Genomic DNA, 25,823 nt, shown 5'->3' with positions numbered 1-25,823 from the left:
CTATAGCGAAGCCATTACAAGTTTTTTAAAACCCGGCTTGTGCGTGCGTGTAATAATCCAGACAACATATAACTATCAGAATGGTGTTGCCTGTATCAACTTTAGACAACCTAATAGAAGTTGTTAATAAGGACTGATAATAAAGGTGTGTTTCCCATATCAGACAGAACGGTTTAAACTTTAATACCATGATAACAGGGAAGGAATATAATATGGTTATATGCAATCTCAATACCATACAGTGAATGATATTGGGCATTGCATGTTAACCTTTAGCATACATATGTATAAGGATATGTAGTGACTCTCAGGAAAATAGCTAATAACAATAATAAGTAAAGCGCTATCATATAAAAGTGAAATTGGCAAAGCAGACCCTTACTCAGGTGATGTATAAGGATATCGGTTAAGATAGGTACTTAGAAGAAGACTGGGAGAGCAGTCTGTGTGCCTTCCTTGTCAGCGTGCAGCAGCTGGTTCACTGACCGTAGGTTAGGAGCGTGGCAAACACGGAAGTGGAGCGGAACAGCCGTTGGTGACGTCACCCGCTTTACAGCTGACAGCCGGAGCTGAACGGAGACTTCGATCCTTGTGGAAACAGGTTAGATGGAGGATCAGGGTAGGTAGCTTTAACCTGATAGCTTTCCCGTGGATTAGGGTAGATGAGTGGACAAAGTATAGCACTCCGGCAGGAACTAGAGAAGCAAGAAATCCGGGAACGAATAGGAGGCTAGTATCAACTGGATAAGATAAGTAATACCAAGCAATGAGTGTGAACAAGAGTGTGCCTAATAAAGGAATCAGGAATGAGAAAGAGACTAAGGATGAATAGCCCTTAAAGGAACAGAGGATATTACAGTGCGGTATGGTGTATTTAAGCTCCATACCGCACCAAAAACAAGAGCTGTTTTGACGCGCTCGTGCACGCTTTCCCCATAGACATCAATGGGGAGAGCGGGTCAGAAAAAAAACTAACAACCTGCGATCGCGGAAAGAAAAGCTCCGTAAAGCTTAACATTACGTAACATTAATGTCTAAGGGAAAAAGAAAAGTTATGTTTAAACCTAACACCCTAACATAAACTCCACGTCTAAACGCCCCTAATCTGCTGTCCCCAACATTGCAGCCACCTACATAATGTTATTAACCCCTAATCTGCTGCTCCCGATATCGCCACCACCTAAATAAAACTATTAACCCCTAATCTGCCGCTCCCGATATCGCTGCCACTATACTAAAGTTATTAACCTCTATTCCCCTGCACCCAAACATCGCCCACACTATAATAAATCTATTAACCCCTATTCCACTAACCCCTAAACCTCTGGCCTCCCATATCACTACCAGTAAATAAACCTATTAACCCCTAAACCGCCAGCCCCCCACATCGCAACAACCTAAATTAAACTATATTAACCCCTAAACCTAACCCTAACACCCCCTAACTTTAACATAATTAAAATAGAGCTAAATTAAACTTACAATTATTAACTAAATAATTCCTATTTAAAATTAAATACTTCCTGTGAAATAAAACCTAAGCTAGCTACAATATAACTAATAGTTATATTGTAGCTAGCTTAGGTTTTATTTTTATTTCACAAGTAAGTTTGTATTTATTTCAACTAGGTAGACTAGTTAGTAAATAGTTATTAACTATTTAATAAATACCTAGATAAAATAAATACAAACTTACCTGTGAAATAAAACCTAAGCTACCTTACACTAAAACCCTAACATTACAAAAAAATAAAAGAAACTACCATTACAAAAAATAACAAACACTAAAATTACTAAAAATAAAAAACCTACAATTACAAAAAATAACAAAGGAAATTATATAAAACAATAAAAATTATTCCTATTCTACATAGTAGATAAGGTTGAAAAAAGACTGAAGTCCATCGAGTTCAACCTATACAAATCTAAAATACTTACAAAAAGCTCCAGTTAAGCTTAAATAACCACACTAAAAGGTGACTCGTTTAATACTAGCAATCATATCCATGAATTTTGTTTATATACAGAAATGTATCAAGACTATTTTTAAATGTATCTAGGGTATTGGCATTCACTACCTCCTTTGGTAATGAGTTCCACAATTTTATTGCTCTCACAGTCAAAAAAACGTTTCCGTTGCAGGAGATTAAAACTCCTTTCCTCCAACCTTAAATTGTGACCTCTTGTCAGAAACAATTTTCTAGGAATAAACAGAGCTTCTGCCATCTCTCAATATGGGCCTTGAATATATTAATATAAAGTAATCATGTCACCTCTCAAGCGCCTTTTTTCTAAAGAAAACAGACTCAGTTTGGCTAGCCTCTCCTCAATAGTTAATTTCTCTAATCCCCTTATTAGCTTTGTGGCCCTTCTCTGAATATCTTTTTTTGCGATCGGTCCCCAGAACTGCACTCCATACTCAAGGTGAGGTCTTACCAGGGCTTTATATAGTGACAGAATTATGCTTTCCTCTCTTGAATCAATGCCTCTTTAAATACATGCTAGTATCTTATTAGCCTTTGAAGCCGCTGCCCTGCACCCATCTTTAGCTTGTTATCTATTACTACTCCCAAATCCCTTTCCTCCTCTGTTTGGCTTAGTCTTGCCCTATTTAAAAAATATGTTGCCTGCTTTTTTATTGCATTTTTCCATATTAAATGTCATTTTCCATTTACTTGCCCATACTTCTAATTTTTGCAGATCCCTTTGTAATGAAAGTTCACCCTGTTCTGACCTAATGACCTTACTTAACTTAGTATCATCTGCAAAAATAGAGATGTTGCTATTTAATCCTTGTTCCAAGTCATTTATAAAAATATTAAAAAGAACGGGGCCCAGTACTGATCCCTGGGGATTCCACTGATTACCTTTGTCCAATCTGAGTATGATCCATTTACTGCTACTCGTTGCTCCCTATCTTCTATCCAGTTATTTATCCATGAGCTAACATTTTCAGCTATTCCCAGTCCCTTAATTATTTGCATTCATCTCTCATGTGGCACTGTATCAAATGCCTTTGCAAAATCTAAGTATATCACATCAACTGATTCCCCTTTATCTATATTTTTACTTACTTCCTCGTAGAATCTAATTAGATTAGTTTGACATGATCTATTTCTCCTAAAACCATGCTGATTAGAACTCATAAACTTGTTTACACGAATATGCTCATCAATATAATACTTTATAATCCCTTCAAATATCTTCCCCACTATTGATGTCAGACTTACTGGTCTATAGCTTCCTGGATCATCCCTGCTTCCCTTTTTGAAGAGTGGCACCACATCAGCTTTACGTCAGTTCTGGGGTACCATGCCTGAGGATAATGAGTCTTGAAAAATTAAGAGTAGAGGTTTGTCTATAACAGTGCTAAATTCCCTTAACACCCTTGGGTGTATTCCATCTGGGCCTGGAGTTTTATTTACCTTAATATTATCCAGTTTTTTCCTGATATCCTCTAAAAATTACCCAGTTAATGGTATGGACTGGCATGTTCTATTGTGTTCCAAAGTATCATCCAATGGCTCCTCTCTTGTGTATACTGAAGAAAAAAAACTGGTTTAGTACCTCAGCCTTCTCCCTGTCATTATTTATCATGCTACCCTGCACACATTTTAATGTACCTATATTATCCTTCTTAGATGTTTTGCTATTTATCTACTTAAATAACCTTTTAGGGTTAGACTTAGAATACTTTGCAATTAATTTTTCATTTTCAATTTTGGCTAATTTGATTGCTTTTTTTGCATGCATTGTTACATTCCTTATAAATATTGTACTATTTTCTTTGAATAATTTAAATGCCCTACGCTTTTTCCTAATTTCTCTTAACACATTTTTATTTATCCACAACGGCTTTGATTTTTTATTTTTATTTTTATAACCATATGGTATTTGTTGATATGTATATTTAACAAAGTTTTAAATATTATCCATTTATCCTCTGTATTTTTATTAGAGAATACATTGTCCCAACTAATACTATTTAATAATTTCCTTAAATTGTTGAAATTTGCTTTTTTGAAGTTAAAAGTCTTTGTTAAACCTTTAAGACACTGCATATGAAAAGAGATTTCAAATGTGACCATGTTATGATCACTGTTACCCAAATGTTCTTTGACTTCTATGTTTGATATTTATATCTGTATTGTTTGTTAGCACTAAATCCAATATAGCTTTACTCCTAGTTGGCTCCTCTATTAATTGTGACAAGAAGTTATCCTTGAGAACATTTAAAAATCTATCCCCCTTAGCTGAATTACTAGTTTCATTGGCCCTGTTTATATTAGGGTAGTTAAAATCTCCCATAATTACAGCACTGTTATTAGCAGCCTTACCTATTTGCAGTAGTAGTTGAGATTCCTCCAGGTCACTAATGTTAGGGGGCTTGTAGCATGTTCCTAGTAATATTTTTTTTAGGTTCCCCCCCCCACTCTTTATTTTAACCCACAGGGTCTCTACATTATCACTTGTATCATAAATATCTTCCCTTATTGTAGGTTTAATGTTAGGTTTAATATACATGCAGAATCCTCCACCCCTTTTATTATTCCTGTCCCTCCTAAATAAAGTATACCCCTCTAAGTTAACTGCCCAGTCATGTGAATCAACCCACCAAGTTTCAGTTATACTGATAACATCATTGTCCTCTTCTGCAACTAAGAGCGTCAGCTCCCCCATTTTACCTATCATGCTTCTTGCATTTCTTGTCATACATTTAATTTTCATGTGCTTTCTGCTGCTACTTGGTGTGCTTTCCCCTATACTTTCTAATGTGACATTTCTTAAGTCACCCCTTCCTTAAGATATTAAGGGAGTGACATATTCACAGACTGATCTCTCTGTTCTATTGTGTTCTAACTGACCCCCTCCCCCATTTGCCTTGTTTAAAAGGTTCTCTAAGCGTGCTTACCATCCTTTCCCCAACACACCTGCACCCATGTCATTCAGGTGCAATCCATCCTTACTGTACAAATTGTACCCTAATGAAAAATCAGCCCAGTGCTCTAAAAAGTCAAGCCCCTCATTTTTACATCATGTTTTTAACCATGAATTAACAGACCTTAGCTCCTTCTGCCTTACTGAGTTAGCACACGGCACTGGTAATATTACTTTGGAGGTCCTTGCTTTAAGCTTGCAGGGAGTTATCCCTGAAGTCATTTTTTTAGGACTCTCCATCTCCCGCCGATTCCTTCATTAGTACCAATATGCACCATGACTGCAGGATCAGACCCACATCCATCTAACAATCTATCAATACGCTCCACAATATGCCTAACACGAGCCCCTGGAAGACAGCAAACTGTTCTATTTAAAGGGTCTGGCTGACAAATTACCCTATCAACCTTCCTAATAATAGAGTCTCCTACCACCAACATCTGCCTCAGGCCCTGACTTGTATGCCCCTCTTCCATGACTGAAGGACTGTTAACTATAGTATTCCCCTCTACCATGTTTGGAGGACTTCCCACCATAGTATGCTGCTCTTCCACAACTAAAGGACTGTTCACTATACTAGGCAAACCAGCCCTCTCTGACACTGCCACCCCCGAACTGATATCCTCAACATCTTCACTTAATCTGGAAAATCTATTGGGGTGTACCAGCTCAGAACTGGCCTGTCTCTTCCGCTTACCTTTACTTCGCCCTCTAACTGTGACCCAGCTACATCCTGGAGTCTCCTCATCTGAATCATCCCTATTCCCACTGCTAGAACCATTAACAACCAGCTCAGTCCTATCCATTTCCCTTTCAAGTGTCTGAATTTCATGCAGTGTAGCAATTTGTTCCTCCAGATCTCCAATATAAGTTTCTAAAGAGACAATATGCTCACACTTGCCACAAACATATAATCCCAGAAGCGGCTGCTCCAGTGATGCAAACATGTGGCATGCTGTACACTGAATGAGATTCTCACACATTCTTACTAAAAGGTTTAACTTAAAAATATAAAATAATTATATTTCCCCCAAATCCTTGTTTGCCTAACTACCTTGGTTAGCTAACTATTATACTTAAATAGACAATCTTACTTTAACAAAGAATCAATACAGCAAGACCCACTTAGAGCAATCTCAACAGAGTTACTGTTTAAAAATTTTTTTTTAAAAAACACCCCAAAATAAAAAAGCCTAATCTAGAATAAACTACCAAGAGCCCTTAAAAGGGCCTTTTTGTATGCCCTTAAAATTACCTTTTGTAGGGCATTGCCCTAAAGTTAACAGCTCTTTTGCTACAAAATAAAACAAACACCCCCTAACAGTATACAAAACCCCACCCCCTAAACCCACAAAATAAAAATAAAGTTAAAGGATTATTTTCTGTTATAATTTTTAAGCTAAACAACTAACATATTAAAGTTAATAAACATTAATTAAAACCTACTGACCTATATTTTCTCCAAAACGAAGTTTCATAACATTCTAAAAGTTATATCTTTTATTCGCAGATGATGTCACGTTATCCTGCCCACTATTTTCAGCACTGCGTGTTCAAAATACTTAAACCAATAACTTTGTGTTTAAAGCGCCATTTTGAAACCTAGGTATTGTAAGCGGATTGGTACAGAGCAAAGGATACCTACGGAGTGGGTTTGGAAAACAATTAAATTTGCAGACAAGATTTCTGATATACAGTAGAGATATGTTAATGAAATGCTATTGATAAAAAGCCTATTTGGGGTAGTTAGTTAGTAACAGGCATAGAAAATATTTACTTACAGTGGCCCTTTAAACCTAAGCTAACCATTGCCCTGAAAAGGGCATTTGTATGGGCATTGCCCTTAAAAGGGCATTCAGCTCTTTTATGAAATGCCCAAGCCCTAATCTAAAAATAAATATCTACCCCAAAATGAAAAAAAATACATTACACAAAATAACAAACAAATTATCAAAAATGTTAAAAATTATTCCTATTCTAATACCCATTCAAAAAAACACCCCAAAATAAAAAACCTAATCTAGAATAAACTACCAATAGCCCTTAAAAGGGCATTTTGTAAGGGCATTGCCCTATGTTAAACAGCTCTTTCACCCGAAAATAAAAATACAAAGACCCACTAACATTACAAACACCCACCCCCCAAACCCAAAAAATAAAAAATAACTATCTAAAAAAACTAAGCTAACCATTGCCCTGAAAAGGGCATTTGTATGGGCATTGCCCTTAAAAGGGCATTTAGCTCTTTTACAAGCCCAAATGCCTAAACTAAAAAAAAAACCCAGAAGATCCACTCATAGTTTTTGAAGTTCCGGTTGAATGATCTTTATCCAGATGGCGAAGTCTTCATTCAAGCGGCGAGAAGTCTTCAATCAGGCAGCGTCTTCTATCTTTATCCAGACGGCATCTTCTATCTTGATCCCGGTGGCGTGGAGTGGGTCCATCCTGAAATCATCTAGCGCAGAGCATCCTCTTTATACGGTCACCGCTGTACACTGAATCTTCAATGCAAGATACGCGATTCAAGATGGCGCCCCTTGCATTCCTATTGACTGAAAAATTGGAATTAGCCAATAGTGAGCTGCTAAAATCCTATTGGCTGTTCAAATCAGCCAAAAGGATTTAAGCAGCTCTCATTCTATTAGAGGATGAATCATCCAATAGAATGAGAGCTGCTTAAATCCTATTGGCTGATTTGAACAGCCAATAGGATCTTAGCAGCTCTAATTCCTATTGGCTGATTCAATTTTTCAGCCAATAGGAATGCAAGGGATGCCATCTTGAATCACGTACCTTGCATTGAAGATTCAGTATACGGCAGTTACCATATGAAGAGGATGCTCCGTGCTGGATGTCTTCAGGATGGACCCGCTCCGCGCTGCCGGGGTTAAGATAGAAGATGCCACCTGGATGAAGATAGAAGAGGCCGTCTGGATGAAGACTTCGCCGCCTGGATGAAGATGGATCTTTCAGGGTTAGTGATAGGTTTTTTTAAGGGTTTTTTTGGGTGGGTGTTTTTTTTTAGTTTAGGGTTTGGGCTTGTAAAAAAGCAAAATGCCCTATTAAGAGCAATGCCCATACGAATGCCCTTTTCAGGGCAATGAGGAGCTTAGGTTTTTTTTAGAGTTAGGTTTTTTATTTTGGGGGGTTGGTTGGGTGGTGGGTTTTACTGTTCGGGGGGGTCTTTGTATTTTTTTTTCAGGTAAAAGAGCTGTTTAACTTAGGGAAATGCCCTACAAAAGGCCCTTTTAAGGGATATTGGTAGTTTATTGTAGGCTAGGTATTTTCTTATTTTGGGTCGAGGTTTTTTTTGATAGGGCTATTAGATTAGGTGTATTTCTTTTTTATTTTTAATAATTTTGTTCGTTATTTTTCGTAATTTAGTGTTTGCTATTTTTTGTAATTTAGTCTTTTATTTTTTGTAATTAGATAGTTTGTAATTTTTATAGTAGTGTTAGGATTTTTTAATGTGTAGTTTAGTTTTATTTAATTGATAGTTTGTTTAATTTTAGTTTAATAATTATATTAGTTTAATTGTTAGTTTGTTGTTAATTTGACAGGTACGTTTTAATTTAATTTAAATTAGGGAAATTGTAATTTTAATCTAAAGTTAGGGGGCGTTAGGTTTAGGGGTTACTAGTTTAATTTAGTTTATTGCGATGTGGGGGGCTTTCGTTTTAGAAGTTAATAGTTTACTTTAGTATATTTCATTGTGGGGGGCTTGCGGTTTAGGGGTTAATAGGTTTATTATAGTGGCGGCAGTCTAGGGCTTAATAACTTTAGTATAGTGGGGGCGATGTGGGCGGACGGCAGATTAGGGTTTCATTATATTTAAATAGTGTTTGCAATGCGGGAGAGCGACGGTTTAGGGTTAATACGTTTATTATAGTGGTGACGATCTTGGGGAGCGGCAGAATAGGGGTAAATAAGTTTAATATAGTGTTTGTGATGTGGGAGGGCCTTGGTTTAGGGGTTAATAGGTAGTTTAGTTATGAGTTTTATGTAACAGTTTTGAAGCGTAAAACTCATAACTACTGCTTTCAGATGGTGTTATGGATCTTGTTGTTTTAGGCTTTAACGCAGGTTTTTTAGCCTCACCGCAAACCTCGTAATACCAGCGCTATGGGAATCCCATGAAAAAAACTTAATTATTACGAGTGCAGGACTAACGTTGCATTACAGGCTAAAAGGCTTGCGGTACAGCTATACCAACAAGGCTTGTAATGGATGCAGTGCTTTTTTAATGCTGAAAATGCCATATTCTCAGCGTTAAAAGACGAAGGCACAACTCGTAATCTAGGTGATAGTTTTTAAAACATGCTACATCCACAAGGAAATATTATTATTATTATTATTATTACAATAATAAACATAATGCTAAGGAATAAAACCACTCTTCACATGCAAAGTTTGAGACCGGAAACAAAAATGTAATAATGTTGAATATTTTAATTAAATTGAAAAGAGAACTAAAACCTAACAAATATTATTGCTTTTAAAATAATATTGCATTTATCTAATTTCACTCATATTGGAAAGATACATTTGTAATAATAAAATGATCTAAATAAATAGAGAATTTTATAATTAGACATGTGCATTTCGTTCCGAATCGAAATTCGGACAAATTTGTCAAATTCGGAGCTTCGGATCGATTCGAATTTCCGAATTACCCTAGCAACAAAACTAAACTAATCTGAATGCATTTGTAACGTTGCATTAGAATGGCCATGGACTAATCACAATTACACTAGTATTGTACAGTTATATCACTCTGCTAGCTCTATGCAGGGCACATTATGTAGCTGGTACCTGTGAGGTTGTTAGTTAGGTGGGATGTACTGTGTATTATACTAGTATTATGTACTGTATATTAGGTTATATACCTCTGCTAGCTCTGTGCATATTGTATAGCTGGTACCTGTGAGGTTGGTACTTATGTTGATTCAGATGGGTTACACCTGTGAGGTTGGTACTTATGTTGATTCAGATGGGTTACACATAATACTAGTCTAATACACAGCACATCCCACCTAACACATACCGAACTTCCGAATTTACAAATCGAATCTGAATCGAAATACATCCGAATTTACTCAAATCCGAATGAATCTGAAACGAATACATTCAAATGTATCCGAATTTGAATCTTAATTCAAAAAAATCTGAATCGGTCCGAAACTAAATTTTCCACCTCGCACAAGTCTATTTATTATTTAACAAATGCTAATTGACAACGTTGACACTGACTACAAGTGCATTTGTAATTTTATTTTGTGATATTTTCAAATTTAAAGCAATTCCAATCAATTTGAAGAGTTTATGGTCATTGATTTATTTTTAACAAAATACACTCATGGCACATTCATAAGCCACCCCTAAGTAATACATACAATACAATAATGATTGGTAGAAATGGTGATTCTGGTTAGTTAATTTTTAACTGTGTATAAGCTGCTACTTGTTGGAATGCATTGGTTAACAACATAGGCCCAGATTACAAGTGGAGCGATATTAATAGGACAACGTGCACTGTGAATATGGCGATCCAATGCTAAGAAAAGCACACAATAGGATGTTACAAGTCCATGGTAAAAATGAATTACAAGAGAGAAAATAAAAAAATATCAGAGAATGTTGGCGCGACCAACATTTTTGATCACCACCTAGGAGCAGCCTCTTTTAGCTCAATTGTACTCTTCACAGAGGATAACTTTTGCGAATATCAGACAATTCTCTTCTGAACGAGGAACTCCATACCATCATTTCAGCCTTCTTTGAACCTTGTCAGTGAGGTGCAGCCCTATTTCTTTAAGCACATTGGGCTTTCACCTATCAACCTTAGGAAGGCTTAACCAGGGTCATAATACAAATGCTTACAGAAAGAGAAGCGCACTACCAGGAATGAATAACAGCTCATTAGCTTATTCTATGGTGAGTTACCACCTAGGAGCAGCCTTTTTTAACCCAACTGTAATGAAAAGAGGTTAACTATATACTTTATTTATTTGTATATGTGTGTGTACATATGTATGTGTAAGCATGTATGTAATGTATGTATGTATGTATGGGCTATTCAACATGATATGAAATTAATTGCAAAATGTCATGAATTGATAATGAATTCAAAGTAAATAAACTGCATCAATATAATTTAGTAAATCATTGTCATTATTAATGGATTAGCTGTTTTTCTTTTGTCTTGGTTGATGCTTGCTAAAACCATCTTGAATATCTTGATAACCCTGATTCTTGTAGTTTTTTTTTAACAATACTTTGCTGTTATATGGTTTTCTTATTTAAACTTTTTTTCTAATTCAAATGGCATATCATATTATGAATAGCGTTGAAAACAAAGGAAAAAATTAATTCAGTCTGCTAAACAATTTTTGTATGGAGAAAAAAACAACAATTCTCATGCCAAATGGTCTATACCTTATATCAGTCAACGCAGGTGTATGCAATTTAAAGTAAAGTAGAACTAAAATGTTTCCCAAGAGAATAAACAAATTCTAGACTGAATTCTGCTTGCAATCTCTAGTGATCTTTTCCAGAGGAGCTACCAATGCCTTCATAAATATCATCTGAGTAAGATCAAGCAACTAAAAGATAGAGCAAACAGGTGCGCCGCAAAGCGTAATCCTATTTATTAGTGTATGATGTAAATACAAACGTATTCACAAACAGGGGCACCATCTGCTGCTATATAGGCAGAAAGGATGCCTGCAACAATATAAACATATTTTTAATGACGTTTATTTTGTTACAAAATATTTTTATATATTATAGCAGGCACCATTTTTGTGTTATAAGCGTTAGGAAACAGCCTTAATGGCTGAGAACGGTGTCAATTCATTTTAACTTTAGTTTGAATAAATGTGATTATTATGAAAGGTGTTTGTGCGGTTTATCACATTACAAATTCCTAGTACTCTTAGATTTGGAGTACTAGGTTTTATGAGAAGTCCCTAAAGCTACACCAGAGGCTGGACCTATACTTGGAGAGACCCTGGAGGAGTTTGATGAACAAATCTAGTTTCTGTAACCAGAGTTTCAAACAACGGGGAGGCTGAGAGGTCACTGTCTGCCTATATAGCACCTGATTACAAGTGGTGCGCTAATGTTAGCAAATAACTTACGAGCGTATTACAAATTTTTGTTTGCACTTGAAGGCACCTGTTACGAGCATATTACAAATTTTTGTTTGCACTTGAAGGCACCTGTTTACGTTCGTAAGCAGGTGCATTCAAGTGCAAACAAAAATTTGCACTCACTGGATTAAATAAAGTGTTATACTCATATATATATATATATATATGCAATGTTACACTTATATATATATATATATATATATATATATATATATTAGACAAAAGTAGAAGCATAGAGACAAGACCTGGTGTTGATCCCTGTAGTCCCACGCCACAAAAGCCAGCACACGAGATTTAAGCAACACACCTTCCTTTAATACAAAGCATAACGTTTCAGCTCCCACTGGAGCCTTGTTCACATGCAATAATTCATCACGATAGATCAGGCATGATCTATCGTGATGAATTATTGCATGTGAACAAGGCTCCAGTGGGAGCTGAAACGTTATGCTTTGTATTAAAGGAAGGTGTGTTGCTTAAATCTCGTGTGCTGGCTTTTGTGGCGTGGGACTACAGGGATCAACACCAGGTCTTGTCTCTATGCTTCTACTTTTGTCTACATTTATCTTGGCCGTGCATTCGAGTGGTTGTTACATTGGTGAGTGCTGATCTTTCTTGTAAATATATATATATATTATATATATATATACAGTTTCTGAAAAAATAATAATACAATTATTTTTAATATATATTATTAAAAGCGTAAGCTGTATTCAGGTGGATTACGAAAATGGCAGGGTGGTGAAAGAATCCACCTGAATGCAGCGTAGGCAAACCCGAAGCCTTAAAAAACAAACACATGGGGGGCGGAGCTAACTATTGAACAGGAGAGATGAATATATACTAGAGAGCAAATAGGGGGTTAAATCAGTTAAACAACCTGCCTATATAGCTTATAAAGTTAGATAAATAAGTCACTAACTAACACCAAAAGCTTGGCAATTTAATATATACCAGCGATTACTCACAGCAATCTGCAATCGCCTCTAGTACCAAGCAACTTGTCGCATCCTCATAACGCAGGAGACTTTGGGGAACGAACATACCTGATTGCCATCACCTAGACACCGGAGGGTCGGGGCTCCGCTCCAGGTCTAACAGATTGCAGCTGTTGTGGAGGAATCCTACTCACGATCCGCATTCTACATTGCGAACCTTACCCCTGGAGAGCGGTAACGAAACTCAGTGCTGCGGTCAGCTTAATCCCCAACAGGTTAGAGGATCTTTTTGTCGCAGTTCCGTGGCCTCCCTAGAGAGAGTGTTTAGAGATGAAACGAGCAGTAACTCACCTCAGCCAGAATACTAAACGGAGAGCATAGTGGCGCGAACGGTGGCCATACTGTCAGGCCCTGCTGATTGTCCTTGCTTCATTGGTGAGTGCATACAGATGCAGAAGAGGGTACAGTAGATCCATCTGCTTTGAAGGAGGGTAGTGCCCAATAAGACCTCACAGACTCCTTGTTCCCTGCAGTATAGCCCCCAGGTCTACCGAGTGTAAGCCACCTTGAGAGACAATATTCAAAAGGGTTGTGGTTCACTGCAATGGGAGCCACGTGGGAAACAGCCTAATCTATCTAAAGGACACTTAGCCCCATATTGTGTGCTAAGGGGCACAAATCATATCTGCTCTACACATATAGCTCAGTGGCTCCTCCCCACTGGAGGCCTCAGTGTGGCCCTTTTCATTCATTAGAGAGAGAGAGAGCCTGCAGACCTAAGCTTAGCCCTAAATGTAAAAAAAGAATAGCAGCACTCCAATGGATAGTTACCAAATTTTATTTGTGGCCAAAAGCACAAAAAAGCAGAGACATTTTGGACTACATGTCCTTCATCAGTCCATTGGAGTGCTGCTATTCTTTTTTTACATTTGTGGATATTACTGCTGGGTTATGCAGTGCCCAGCTATAGCTTGCATCCAACATTGTTGCAGTGTGTGCTGGACTATTGTGATTCTTTGAAATTACTTAGCTTAGCCCTAACCTGGACTTACCCCACTACTATTTGGGATATCTGAGAAGACCCCATACTCAGTTGCCCTTACTTTTGTGCCTCTAGTGGTGAAAGTTAGAGCAACTATTCATGCTCAACCTGCAATATCCCTGTAGTTGTATAAAGCTTAAACTAGCATCTATCACACAGGCTGCTCTGGGCAATGTACTGATCTCACATGCTATGGACTTATTTTGTTAGCTGATGCGTTTAGCTTAGCTGTCTTTCGGACGTTAACCCAAAGTGGAGTGTCATTTTATTACTTAATCTACAAGTTTGCTTTTGCAGGTCATCTACTAGATGCCCTGTCTGCCCTGAGTTTTTACTGAAAGCTTAATTTGTGCATTAGCCTCTTAGGGGGCCCCCTCAAGACTCTCCCTTTATGGCTCAGCTTATCTGGGCTGGTTACTTACCCTTCCCTTTCTCCCTTCCTTCGGGTCGTATCCCCAATCCCCCGAGTTTAGAGGGGAGTCTATTGAAGCTTACCGAGTGGTATTTTTAACGCACTGAGGGGTGTTTGGTGGACTGAGTCCTTGGCAGCATAGCCTGACCAGCCCTGTATTTGCCCACTCACTAAGACTAATTTTGCCAATTATAGAGTAATCTACACACTTTACTGTTGCCTGCATTCCTTTTTATTGTATGTGAGTGTGCTCTACGGGCTATGTTCTGAGGTCTGACATCACCAGGTAACGTCAGCTGCAACGTCAGTTACACCACGTGGGCAGAAACCACTCCGGGAGCACAGGCAACTCCATTGATCCAGACTCGGACCACAGGAAGGTTCCTAATTACCGCTCCAGCAACACGACTTTGCATCTGAAAAGAGGGCACCGGATTGAATTGACAGACCCCTCAACATCACACAGAGAATCTGTGAACTGGCCGATACTAAGCATATAAGTGTAAGGTACCACTCTCATATGTGACATCAGACACTTACTCCTAGGAGCAAGATCATCTGCATATGAGAGTCACGTCTTCAGTAATTTCTTCCGTTTTGTTCACAGGACTATTTGTCACAGTTCTTAGCTGCATCAGACAGACTCTATAGATGTTTTAGGGCAAGACCACTTGGTATTTTTTATAAGTAGTATTAGTTGTTTTATTAGTTTTTTTATACGTAATATTAATATTTTACTGGACGTCCAGTTTTATCCATTGTATAATATATTCTGTGTTTATCCATATAAATCATTAGGGCATGTCTGCACATCATTAACTATACTATCATAATATCCACTGTGTCCCCTACATTACCCCGCTTTTTCAAATTTAAATACGCTCCCCTATGTGTTACCGTTACATCACACCCCTCATTATAAATTATACACCTCTCTTTTGTAATTTGTTTTTTACGAGCTCATCTCTAGAGTCTAGGTGTTTCACATTCTTTAATTGAAGTGACTTTTCTATGTGTTTCGAGGTTTATTAATATCCACTATCCATTTTTAGTATCTTGTATTTTTTATCTATGTTTTTAATAGTGATTGTATGAATTTTTCCAAATTATTAATTTATTGTTATTAAATTATATTTCCTTGATATATTTTGAGAATAGTCTAATTTATTTCATAATCATTAACCCTAGCTTTTAGCGCCAGTACTATTTCTTTTCTGTGCTGTGTTCTTTTCTGGGGTCATTTAGAGAGGGGCACCTTTTGTACTTGGCTCTGGGTTGTTATTAGCGCCAATTCTTCCCTATCTATTTATGTTCTGAGGTCTTGCCTGTGGCATCTTATTGGCCCTTGCTCCCCTTTTTGTGGTACTCGCTGATGGATATCAAGTCTGAGAGAGTGCACGTTTGCTTAACGAGTGCCGATATGGGGGGTAATGGTCAGGAGAGGCCACCCAGTCCTGCTCCGAATATAAATGTATATTTATCTGTGATTTCATCTTTATTCTGTCAACCAGAGGGGTATCCATACCTTATTCATACTCTTATATATTTTGTTAGTTGATCAGTTCATCCTACTCACTCACTGTGCTTGAAAATGCCTCATACTTCCAGAAGACACCCGAAAACCCCTGGAGCTGTCAAAAAAATGGTGCTCGACCACTTTACCCAGCCTCCTAAGGGGCGATGAGAAGATTCAAATGATGGTCTAAGTGACTCTGAGTCAGTAGGGGATGGCTCCCAGCCTGATAACATGTAATCTGCACAGTTCCAACACTTTATCACTGAAGCAACCATCAAAAAAATGTTTGCGTGTCAAATTTGCTCTATTACAAAGGAAATCCAGAGAAGTCATGCCGAACTTCGAAAGGATATTTCGGAAATAGGAGAGAGAGAGTAGACTCCCTTGAGAGGAAACAGTATGATATTGCTACTGACTAGACAAACCTCTTAGAATATACTGAAGCCCTAGCTGAACAGATAAACCAACTGGAATTCAAGCTTGCAGATGTGGAAGACCGAGTTTGCAGAAATAATGTCCAGTTTAGAGAGATTCCAGAGGAAGTTCAACCTTTTGATCTTCAGAATTACCTAAAAGGACTTTTTAATGACCTACTTGGTCCCACGGAGGATATGACTCCCACCATGGAGAGAGCCCATAGAGCCTTACGTCCGAGATCAGTATCACAGGGGAAGCCGAGAGACGTCATTGTCTGTTTTCATAGCTTTCTATATAAGGACAGGATTATGCAGTCTGCCTTCCGTAAGCCACAGATGTCAGAAAAGTTCAAAGACATTCAGCTGCTCCCTGACCTTTCAGCGCACACTCTGCAGCATAGAAGGTACTTTCAGCCGGTCACACTAATACTCCGGTGGGCAGGCATTAAATACAGATGGAGCTACCCAACCAAATTGATAATTAAAAAAGATAACCAGACACACACGGTGTCCTCTCTATCTCAGGGGACTACTCTTCTCACACAGTGGGGACTGTTGGCTGATGCCGTGAGAGATCCTCCTTCCTCTCACTCAAAATTGAGGGTCACTGCTCCTGAATGGTCCGTTAAAGACCAAAGACCCAAGAGGATGAAACCCCAACATATGCAAGACCCCCCTCTACCTCCCTGAATTTAAGCTGACATTGAGGGTTTTCTTTGCTTCCCTCCACTGAGACTTACTCTCTCTACATGTTTTGGAGGCTAGCTTTGAGGTGTCAGGGACACTTGGAGTGTTAGCTGCCTGGATAGTGTCCCAACCCATAAGTTATTTTGACAAGGTTATATACTAATACTGTTTGTTGTAATGTTTTATAAGTTTAGGAGCAGGGTTGGCATACTACAAGTTATGTTATTTGATCACTTTGATGGAGGGAATCTGATGTTATTCATGTTTAAGGTTATTATTAATATCATTGATGAAAAGTTGTTAACACCTCTAAGGAGGCCCCACTGGTTGACTAATTCCATAATTTACGCCCCAACTTGACCCCCTCATTTACAGAGTGGCGCCAGAGATTCTGGCTCCCACGCGCTTCACTCTACTTTTAGCTCCCCTCCACAAAGGGTAGCCCACACCAGGGTTCCACCCAGGTTTGACTATTTCCACCTCACATTTTTGATACATTAATCTGACTTAAGTGTTTAACATATTCCCCCTCCCATCTCCCTCCCCACTTCCCTTCTTTCCCCACTTTAGATTGCTACCCGACAGGACTTCAACTCGTATCTCCCTTCTCCCCCCCCACCCTAGACTCAGAACTTTAGAACACGATAAGAGAATCAACCGTCTTAGAATCGTCACTCATAATACTAGAGGTCTCAATTCTCCCTTTAAACGTAGTTGTAATGCACTTGTTTAAAGTCACAGTGCAAAACCTTGAGTCTCCTTTAAATGTTTTGTTGCTCCTAATTAGTACTTGCCAAGGAACAATGGATGTGTTACTTGGGAAATATACAATGAGTCATTTAATAGTTTATATGAGTAAATTACTTGTTGAGATAAATAGATATTCCCAACCAGAGTATTACACAGGATAAATGGTTTAGAGTTGCTTATAAAGGGAGGTAAGTAAGATTCAAATAGGTCAGTATATGAATGAGTTTGTTCACAAGTATCAGATTTCAAGTTATGTGCAGTTAGTGATCACAGGCATATAATTAGCAGATATTCCAGCTTAGTAACAGGGAGTTTTGAACACACTCACACACTCTCATGCTAAAATATATACAGGTGGCCCTCGTTTTACAACGGTTCAATTTACACCGTTTCAGAATAACAACCTTTTTTTCCAGTCATGTGACTGCTATTGAAAAGCATTGAGAAGCAGTGCATTTATTAAAATAGCCAGTAGGTGGAGCTGTCCGCTTGTGTTGCAGCAAAGCCAAGCAAGCTGAAATTAATCAGTTTAACCAGACCTGAGCTATCAAGCAGATTTCAAAGGAACAAGATCTTCCTGTCTATAAATCAGTCCAGATTGGAATGCATAGAAAGAACTGTTTGCAGAAAAATGCAAGTGAAGTCTGTGTTATGTGATTATTTTATTAGGTGTATAATGCTGGTTAGCAAATGTTTTTGTTCATTTAACTTAGTTTAATTATATATTCTGTGTTGTGTGATTATTTTATTAGGTTTATAATGCTGTCTAGCATTTAAAGTCTTCATTTCAAAGCTTTAAAAATAATGAATTAGGTGTTACTTATGACAATTTTGAGAGGGGCCTGGAACCTAACTCCCTCAATTCCCATTGACTTACATTATAAACTGGGTTTCAATTTACAACGGTTTCGATTTACAACCATTCCTTCTGGAAACTAACCCCGGCGTAAACTGAGGGCTACCTGTACAAGTTTCATCCATTCATATAGGTATTATAATGTATGTAAGTTGTTTCTGCATAAACATTCCTTTAGGCTGATGAGTATAAGCAGATGTAAGGCATAAAATACAAGGCAGTTTGCAAAAAACGGATTTCACAGAGAATCAAAGCAGATGCAAGTCAGTGCAAAGAAATACTGCTTAAAGTACCTTAAGCCTGTATGTCTCCTCAATCAGCAGATGGTGATAATAAAGATTTGAGCAGATATTACCTTGACTTCTGTGGAAGTAATGTGAGTTAGACCGGAGCGGTTTGAGAGGTGTCCGGTGTGAGTGTGACTGGTTACCAGAACTCTGTGGAAAGTAGATCCGGAGTTGGTTGCAGGAAGTTGTAGTGATCCATTGCAGAGGTAACAATGTATTCCCTTGAAGGTAATCAGGTAGTAAACACAGGCTAAATTTTAAGAGTAACTTAAGTAAATAAATAGGATATTATGATAATTCCTATTAAGAGCATAGATATGACCTGGTTCAGGAAAGAAAGTGACTCAAAATTTACAAAGTCAAGTAACTTCAATTTTCAGGCAATGATTCATGGGAAATAGCACTCTTAAGTAAGGAGCAATGAGAAATGGGAGGGGATATACCTTAAAGGTATATCACATATCCCCCTCATCAAGGGATCACCCCCAGGGATCGCAAAGATGGTTTTTGTGGGTTTCTAATATGAAAGTTCCTAATCAAACGTGGTGCATGAACATCAGTATAAGATAACCACAAATTTTACTCTGGGCCGTAACCCTTCCATTTAACTAGATATGCCAATTTTCTCCTTTTTATTCTGGAGTCTAGAACTGTCTGCACTTCAAATTCTTCTTGATCATCGATAAGAATTGGAGATGGTGTGTTTTGATTAAGCCTCTGAGTATCCGACCTATAAGGTTTGAGTAATGATATATGGAAGGTTGGATGTATCTTGTACTCTTTAGGTAGACTCAATACAACTGCATTGGGGTTTATGATCTTTTTGATGATAAAGGGTCGTATGAACTGATTTGCTAGTTTTTTACTTGGTAAATGTAATTTAAGATGTTTGGTGGATAGTAAGACTTGATCTCCCACTTTATAATCAGGTCCTTGTCTATGCCTTTGATCATAGTACTGTTTTTGGTGTTTTTTGGCTTCCATCAGATGTGTTTTCAGTACCTCCATTCTTTTTTGTAAGTTTGAAGTATAGTCTATTGCGCTGGGAGTTTTGACAGATGTCTTAGTAAGAGTTATGGTGTTTGGATGGTATCCATATGTGGCAAAGAATGGTGTCATCTTTATTGATGAAGACAAGGAGTTATTGTAGGAAAACTCTGCCATAGGAAGGTATGTTTCCCAATCATCCTGTAGGTAAGTTATATAACACCGTAGATACTGCTCCAGTGTCTGGTTCAACCTTTCAGTTAAACCGTTTGTCTGCGGATGGAATGCTGTAGAGTATCTAGGTTGGATTTGAAGTATTTTACATATAGACCTCCAAAAGGATGAGGTGAACTGGGTACCTCGGTCAGTGATGATACTAGTAGGTAAACCATGTAACCTAACTATAGCGTTTATAAATACTTTAGCTGTGGTCATAGTGGTCGGAAGTCCTTTAAGTGGTTCGAAGTGTGCTAATCTTGTTAAGTGATATATGATGACTAGTATAGTGTTAAAGTTTTGTGAATTGGGTAGATCAACTATAAAGTCCATAGATATTGTGGACCATGGCCTATCAGGAATTGGCAGAGGCATTAACAACCCTATGGGTTTTTTATGTTCCAGTTTGTTCCTTGCACATGTGTCACAGGTAGATACGTATTCGTATATAGTTTGTCCCATTTGAGGCCACCAAAAATTCCTCCTAGTTAACTCTATGGTTTTTTGTATGCCTAAATGTCCTGCCATAACATTATCATGTGTATGTGCAAGGACTGTCTTTCGTACTGTTTTTGGGATATACAATTTGTTATCATGATATAATAATCCTGTTAGGGAATCTTCTATACAGGTTTTAGGATGTTCAATCTCATTTTTTAATGCATTTAGTACTTCTTCATCTAGTGTTGTGAAATTTCCTAAGACCTTTTCAGGAGGAATTATGAATTTGTTTGTCTCTTGTTCAGGAGAGAGTTCTTGTTGACGTGACAAAGCATCAGCTTTAGTATTCTGGTTTCCTGGTCTATAAGTTATGAGAAAATTGAACCAATCCAAAAATAAGGACCAACGTACCTGACGGGCTGTTAAAGTTTTATTTTTCTTAATATACTCAAGGTTTTTGTGATCAGTGTATATCATGAAAGCTTCTTTAGAGCCTTCTAGGTGATGTCTCCAGTGTTCGAACGAGCATTTTATGGCTAATAGCTCTTTATCTCCTATACTGTAATTGGCTTCTGCTGTTGTTAATGCTCTAGAATAGTATTCCACGGGATGTAAATCGGATGTGATTTCGTTACACTGTGATAACACAGCAGCAATACCAGTGTTAGAGGCGTCCACTTCCAAAACAAATCTTAGATTATTATCTAGCATAGATAATTCTGGTGCTTTTGTAAAATGGTGTTTCAAAATGGAGAAAGCTTTTTGAGCTTTGTCTGTCCATCGATAGTTAGGTTTTTTGCTTGTTAACTGAGTTAATGGCTTTACAATGCAAGAAAAATGTTGAATAAACTTTCTATAGAAGTTTGCAAATCCAATGTATCTTTGTAAAGCCCTTACAGTGGTGGGTACAGGCCATTCCAATATGGATGTTATTTTTTCTGGATCCATTTGAATCTTGTTAGGAGTTATTATATAACCCAAAAATGTTATTTAATTCACGTGAAAAGAACATTTTTCTTGTTTAGCATATAATTTATGCTCTTTTAGTCTGGTGAGCACCCAACGAACATGTTTTTCATGTTGTACTTGATCTGCAGAGTATATTAAAATGTCATCCAAGTATATAATGATACAGATATCTATAAGGTCATGAAAGATTTCATTAATAAAAAATTGGAAGGTTGCGGGGGCATTTGTTAAACCGAACTGCATAACATTATAATGGTACAGACCATATCTTGTTCTAAAAGCGGTCTTCCACTCATCCCCTTGTAAGATTGTAGGCTCCCTTTGAGTCTAATTTTGTATAAATTGTGGCACTCTTAAGCCTTTCTAGCAGCTCCGGAATTAGTGGTAATGGGTATCTGTTTTTGATGGTTATCGCATTTAAAGCCCTATAATCAATTATTGGGCGTAGTGTTCCATCCTTGTTTTTCACTAGGAACATGCCTGCAGCTGCAGGTGAGGTGGAATGAGAAATAAAACCTTTTCTCAAGTTTTCATCCAAATATGACAGAAGGTATGTCAGTTTGGTCTGCGACAAAGGGTAAATCTTCCCATGAGGGATTTGTGATCCTGGGATAAGGTCTATGGGACAATCAAATGTCCTATGTGGAGGAAGGCTTTCAGCCTCCTTCATATCAAATACTTCAGCCAAATCCTGATAAGGTCCAGGTACACCAGGTGCAGTTAAAGCTATGGCACAGTGTGGATAGCATGTTTTAGAACAATAAGGGGATTTGAGTGTTACTTCATGTGTCTCCCAGTCAATAGTGGGGTTGTGTCTAGTCAACCATGTGAAACCCAATATTATATTGTGTATGGATATAGGTATTACATCAAAGGTGAGACATTCTGTGTGTCCGGTGTTAGTTGTTATCAATAAAGGCACAGTATGATGTGTTATGGGTCCTTTCTGTATAAAAGTCCCGTCAATTAACTTAACAAACACAGGGTTATGCTTACACACAAGTGGAATTTTATTAGACTTAACAAAAGTGGCGTCTATGTAATTCCCTGAGGCCCCTGAGTCAATTAATCCTTAGCTTGAATACTTGTCTGATCCCACTGTAAAGAAAGAGGGATATCAATATAATTGAGTTTTATTATACTATGTATATGATTAGAATTGAGTGGCTTACCCTTTTTCTGCTTAGCTAATAAGGGGCAGGAGGAGACTGAATGTTCCTTATGCGCACAATATAAACAGAGATTCCCAAGTCTTCTTCTAGTTTTTTCCTCCTGAGTGAGGGGTCCCTTAATGGTACCAATCTCTATTGGAATGGGGGATGTAGATGTTCTTTCTGTACTGGTGGTGTATGGTCATCTTTGAGCAGTCTCAGATGACGCTCTTTCAGCTCTCCTTTCTCGTAGTCTTCTGTCCAACTAGGTACTTAACTGTATAAGGGATGGTAAGCTTTCAGGAATCTCTACACGTGAGAGTTCATCTTTAAGGGTCTCTGATAAACCCAGTCGGTACTGGTTTTTGAGACTTATCTCATTCCACTTAGAGTCACTTGCCCACATCTGGAAGCCCGTTGTATACTCTTCTACTGTGCGTTTACCTTGCTTCAACATGCGCAATTTGGTCTCAGCGTTTAACTGAGTTTTTGAGTCCTCATATAAATTCGTCATGGCTGTAAAGAAATCCTGCAAGGAATCTAATATGGGATTGTTAGTTTTATGAAATCTGTTAGCCCATGAGCGGGGCTCTCCCTGGAGATATGATATTACAGTACATACCTTAATCCTGTCTGTATGGTATGTTTGCGGTTTTAAAGAGAAGAGTAAATTACAGGCATTTTTAAAATCCCTGAAATCACTTCTTTTGCTAGAAAAATGTAATGGATGTAGAATATGAGGCTCTGGTATTTTAGTTTCTTTAGGAGTAATGCAGTCTTTAATAATACCCTTTAAAGCAATATTTTCAGCCTGCACTTCAGTGAGACCATGTGCTAAATAATCCAATTTCTGGTGTATGTTACTGAGCCCCCTAATAAAATAAAAAAGCCCCCCAAAATAATAAAAGTCCCTACCCTATCCTAAATTACAAAGTAATCAGCTCTTTTACCAGCCCTTAAAAGGGCTTTTTGCGGGGCATTGCCCCAAAGTAATCAGCTCTTTTACCTGTAAAGAAAAATACAATACCCCCCAACATTAAAACCCACCACCCACATACCCCTACTCTAAAACCCACCCAAACCCCCCTTAAAAAACCTAACACTAAGCCCCTGAAGATCTTGAGTCGTCTTCACCCATCCGAGCCGAAGTCTTCATCCAAGCGATGAGGTCTTCCATCCATCAGAAGTCTCATTTTCCATTTACCTGCCCATACTTTTAATTTTTGCAGGTCCCTTTGTAACGAAAGTTCATCCTGCTCTTACCTAATAACCTTACTTAACTTAGTATCATCTGCAAAAATAGAGATGTTGCTATTTAATCCTAGCTCCAAGTCATTTATAAAAATATTAAAAAGAATAGGGCCTAGCACTGATTGTAACTTAGTTTATGGTTTATTTTACAGGTATATTTGTATTTATTTTATCTAGGTAGTTATTAAATAGTTAATAACTATTTAATAACTAAAGTACCTAGTTAAAATAAATACAAAGTTGCCTGTAAAATAAATATAAATCCTAAAATAGCTACAATGTAACTATTAGTTATATTGTAGCTATGTTAGGGTTTATTTTACAGGTAAGTATTTAGTTTTAAATAGGATTAATTTATTTAATTATAGTAATATTATTTTGTTTTATTTAAATTATATTTAACTTAGGGGGGGTGTTAGGGTTAGACTTAGGTTTAGGGGTTAATAACTTTATTATAGTAGTGGCGACGTTGGGGGCGGGAGATTGGGGTTAATAATTGTAGGTAGGTGGCGGCGATGTTAGGGAGGGCAGATTAGGGGTTAATAAAATATATTATAGTGTTTGCGAGGCGGGAGTGCAGCGGTTTAGGGGTTAATACATTTATTATGGTGGCGGCGATGTCCGGTCGGCAGATTAGGGGTTCATAACTATAATGTAGGTGGTGGTGGTGTCCCGTCGGCAGATTAGGGGTTAAATAATTTTATGATAGTGTTTGCGATGTGGGGGGGCCTCGGTTTAGTGGTTCATAGGTAGTTTATGGGTGTTAGTGTACTTTGTAGCACTGTAGTTAAGAGCTTTATATTCCGGTGTTAGCCCATAAAGCTCTTAACTACTGACTTTTTATTCGATAGATTCGGATGGCCGTGTATTACACTAGTATTGTACAGTATATTAGGTTATATCACTCTGCTATGGGTTACACCTAATATACAGTACATAATACTAGTCTAATACACAGCATATCCCACCTAACACATACCGAAATTCAGAATTTCGGAATCGAACCGAATTCAGCCGAATTTATTCGAATCCGAATGAATCCGAAACTAATTCATTCAAATTTTTCCGAATTCGAATCTATCCGAACCGAAATTCGAAAAAATCTGAATCGATCCGAACCGAACCTAAACGAATTTTTCGATCGTGCACATATCTAGAACGAAGCACAACTGAAAATAAAAGTAAATGTATTAGTGTTTTAAAATGACATGCTCTATCTAAATCATGCAAGTTTAATTTTTGACTTTCCTATTCCTTTAATAGCATAAGGGTGGCAAGTATAATATGGTGAGATAATGATTTATGATTAGCCCAAAATATACACAATATTTATTTGTGTATCTACAAATGGGGTATTTGTTTCAGACTAACACATTTATTCTTTTAGTTGTGAAAAGCTTGTGCAATATATTTCAATTAAGAGTTTTTAAAATTAATAAAATCTAATTAGTTTTAACAGTTAATTGTTTAAGATGAGTTTTATATGGAGAGAAATACCCATCATGCAAAAATCATTCATATACGGTATATTTTACATGCTTAGAGAAAAGTTATCAGCAATAAATTACCTTTATTTATTTGGCTTATTTATAGAAAATGTGTTTCAAACTAAATATTAATATATAGAGTATTTTTTATATTTCTTTCACATTTGAATAAAGCAACAGCTGTGCTTCCCATCTGTCACTACTTAGTGTCCTACAGTACAATTCCCATACTCATAGTTGAATTAAACCTGTTTCATAAAATATCACAGAGCATTCTTTGTTTCTAAAAATGTGTTTACCAGTACTCTAATGAAATAGAAAAAATAAC

Source organism: Bombina bombina, chromosome 2, assembly GCF_027579735.1.
Source record: "Bombina bombina isolate aBomBom1 chromosome 2, aBomBom1.pri, whole genome shotgun sequence".
Lineage (NCBI taxonomy): Eukaryota > Metazoa > Chordata > Amphibia > Anura > Bombinatoridae > Bombina > Bombina bombina.
The sequence above is the reverse complement of the archived record's forward strand: the minus strand, read 5'-3'. Positions refer to the sequence as shown.